General features: G+C 35.0%; 1 non-coding gene across 1 annotated transcript; it reads left to right on the forward strand.

Annotated features, from left to right (window-relative positions):
• Window positions 1-1,278: 1,278 nt before the first annotated feature.
• Window positions 1,279-1,351, forward strand: TRNAF-GAA (transfer RNA phenylalanine (anticodon GAA)). The gene has a single exon. It is a non-coding gene; the product is annotated as a tRNA-Phe (tRNA).
• The last annotated feature ends 2,634 nt before the right edge of the window (window positions 1,352-3,985 follow it).

Raw genomic sequence — 3,985 nt, forward strand, 5'->3', positions numbered from 1 at the left:
ATTGAACTCAAAATAGATTAAAGACCATAAAATGAGAACTGATATCATAAACTCCTAAAAGAAAACTTCGGGAAGAAGCATTTTGACTTTTGTCTTGGCAATACTTTTTTTCAGTTATGGCACCAAAAACACAGACAACAAAATGTAAAAAATCAACTAGTGGGATTACATCAAATGAAAAACTGCACAGAAAAAGAAAAAAATCAACAAAACAAAAAGGTATTCTACAGTATGGGAAAATGTTTGCAAATTGTGTATTGGGTAAAGACGTATTAAAAACTCATATATATAATAACAGCAAAAAAAGACAATTGAAATAAAAAATGGACAGAAGACCTGAATAGGCATTTTTCCAAGGAATATATAAAGATAGCCAACAAACACATAAAAATGTATTAAACATTAATAATCATCAAGGAAATGCAGATCAAAACAAAAAAAAAATTAGATACCATCTCATACCTCTTAGAATGGCTATCAACAAGAAGATAAGAGATAATCTGTGTTTGGCTAAAGAAAAGGAAACCCTTGTGAACAGTCAGCCGCTGTGGAAAGCAGTATGGAGTTTCCTTAAAAAATTAAATATAGAACTGTCATATGATTCAACAATCCCACTTGTGAGTATATATCTAAAATAAGTGAAAAGATATTGAAAATACATCTGTAATCCATGTTTACTGCACCATTATTCACAACAGCCAACATGTGGAAACAACTTAAGTGCCCATCAACAGATGAATTGATAAAGATATGGTATATATATTCATACAAAGTGATATTATTGAGCCATGAGAAAGAAGGAAATCCTGCCATTTGCAACATGGATAGCCCTTGAGGGTGTTATGTTATGTGAGGTAAGTTAGAGAAATGCAGATAAGTGTAACATCACTTAAACATGGAATATAAAAATGGTAAATTTATAATAACAGAGAATAGAATTGTGGTTATCAGGGGTTAGATAGCAGCAGAATTGAAGAGATGTGGTTTAACAATACAAAGTTGCAACTAGATAAGTAGATCCTGAAGATCTATTGTACAGCATAATGATTACAGTCAACACTTCTGTATAAACTTCAAATTTGCTAAGAGACTAGGTCTTCATTGTTTTCACCACACACACACAAAAGATAATTAAGTGACATGATAGAGGTGTTAACTAAGGCAATGGTGGTAATCATATTGCAATGTACAAATGTATCAAGTCAAGCTGGACACCTTAAACTTACACAATGTTATATGCTAATTATAGCTCAATTAAATAAATAATAATAGTGAGTGGCTGAAATAGCTCAACTGCGAGAGTGTTAGACTGAAGATCTAAAGGTCCCTGGTTCAATTCCAGCTTTCAGCAACTATTTCTGATCCTTTAGGCTTCCCCAGTGGCTCAGATGGTAAAGAATTTGCCTGTAATGTAGGAAACTCAGGTTCAGTCCCTGGGTCAGGAAGATCCCAGAGAAGGGAATGGCTACCCACTCCAGTATTCTTGCCTGGAGAATTCCATGGACAGATGAGCCAGGCAGGCTACAGTCCATAGGGTCACAAAGAGTCGGACAACACTAAACAATTAGCACTTTCAAACAAATAATAAAGAGTGAGGACACCAAAATTGGCATGGATGTGGAGCAACCAGAATTCTCAGACATTGTTTCTGAGTTATTGATAAAAGTAAGCATATTCCTATCATTTGATCTATCAACTATAATTCTAGCTATTAGCCACATTAAAAAAATTATATTAGCTTTGTTTATAATATCCCTAAACTGGAATCATCCCAGATGATCAGACATGCATTTTTCTTATTCCTTAGGCTTTGAAAATTCCTTCAGTTCAGTTCAGTTCAGTTGCTCAGTGGTGTCTGACTCTTTGTGACCCCATGAAGCACAGCACGCCAAGCCTCCCTGTCCAACACCAATTCCCAGAGTCCACGCAAACCCATGTCCATCGAGTTGGTGATGCCATCCAACCATCTCATCCTCTGTTCCCCTTCTCCTGCCTCACTATATAAGTTTAGTGTTTTATCCAAAATAATTCTGATTAAAAAGTGTAAGTTCAGTAATTCTCAAAAAATATTTTTCTCCTTAAAATTATGTCTCAAGGAATGCTGCTTAATGGCAGTTTATATGTAATGATATAGAGAGATGAAAAATGAGAATCAGAAAAGGAGGAAGGAAGGAAGGAGGGAAGAGAGGAAGGAAAGAATAAAGGAAGAGAGGTGATAGAGGAAGGAGGGAAGAAAGGAAGGAATGGAAAGGGAGGAAGATCAGAATGTAAATAGATTTAATAAAGGTAAACTTTTAAGTAAAATCACAGAAATAAAAAATATAGCTATTACTCACTATAGGAGGTTATGTTTCACGAATATAATTGTCTTCAGCAATTTGGCCCATGGTTAAAGGCTTACAGGCAGTCTTTGTATAGTAGATCTATTTAATTCTTGATCCTAGGGAAAAATACATTAAGAAATGCTCAGAGGTCTTCCACACAGAGAATTCCAAAATTATAGCATACCTAAATCTTTTAGAATATTGCAATTTTAATCTTTGTTTATTTTAATACAAAAATCTCTCCATAATTCTCATCTTTGTGCTTTTCTCAATCTATCTTGAATGCTAAAACCAGATTTCTGTTATTTATGTTAGGTTAGTTAATCCTGCTTCCATTAAACATCAGTGAAAAATCCAATCTGGTTTTTTTTCCTTTTAAAAAAACATGATAATAAAAATAATTTTTCTAATGCTAAATGTACACAATCATCTGAAACTGAATGTTTCAAGAATTTTCCCTATGTAAAAAAAAAGTATATTCTCATAACTAAACAGCTATCTTATCCCAGATTCAGTTCTAGATATTGTGAATAGAGTGCTAATGATAAAGATAATATCCATATTTTATGGGGTTTTATCTTGGTTGGGAAACTAATCAGTCTAATAGACACACACACACAAAATATTTCTGATTGTAAAAAGTGTTAAAATGATATGATACATAGTGCTTTGGAAGTACAAATTTAGATTTATTTGGTGTACATTCTGTAACTTTCTAAAATATTGACATTCTTATTGATACCAACCATATGAATATCCAGGAGAGTACATTTTAGGCAGGTTGAAATGTGAAGGCTCTAAAGTGTATATGAACTTGGTATAACTTTAGAACCACCTGAAGGTCAGGATGGTGGAAGTGGATGTAGTGAAGGAAAAAGTGGAGTATGGTAAAGTTGGAGGGATAGGCAAGTTCATGGAGGGACTAAAAGGCCACGGTGAAGAATTTGTAAATTTGTAATTTTTTCATAAGGCAATGGCAACCCAGTCCATTACTCTTGCCTGGAAAATCCCATGGACGGAGAAGTCTGGTAAGCTGCAGTCCATGGGGTCGCGAAGAGTCCGACAGGACTGAGCGACTTCACTTTCACTTTTCACTTTCCTGCATTGGAGAAGGAAATGGCAACCCACTCCAGCATTCTTGCCTGGAGAATCCCAGGGACAGTGGAGCCTCGTGAGCTGCTGTCTATGGGGTCACACAGAGCTGAACACGGTTGAAACGACTTAGCAGCAGAAGCAGCAGCTGCATAGTAAAAGTCTATACTTTATGGTAATCTTGGGCTTGTCTGGAGAATTCCATGGACAGAGGAACCTGGTGGCCTATATTCCATGTGGTCACAAAAGAGTCAGACACGACTGAGGGACTAACACAACACATTGTAAAAACCACTGACAAATATTCATTTTCTAATTTTTTTTTTTACACTGTGTATATTAATGTGTAGATAAACATGGAAGTCAGAGTATAAAGAACAATAAGTGACATTCATTGCAATCTAGACAAGAAACAATAAGATCTTGGAAAAGGGGATTTTTACAAGAGAGAGTTAAGTAGATTTTGGCTTTAAGTTCTGAATAAAATCCAAGACTCAGTTTGGATACTGCTTATGTAATTTATCGACAACTAAGTTGAGCTATCAAAAATGCAGTCACATATATACATG

Source organism: Ovis aries, chromosome 16, assembly GCF_016772045.2.
Source record: "Ovis aries strain OAR_USU_Benz2616 breed Rambouillet chromosome 16, ARS-UI_Ramb_v3.0, whole genome shotgun sequence".
Classification (NCBI taxonomy): Eukaryota; Metazoa; Chordata; class Mammalia; order Artiodactyla; family Bovidae; genus Ovis; species Ovis aries.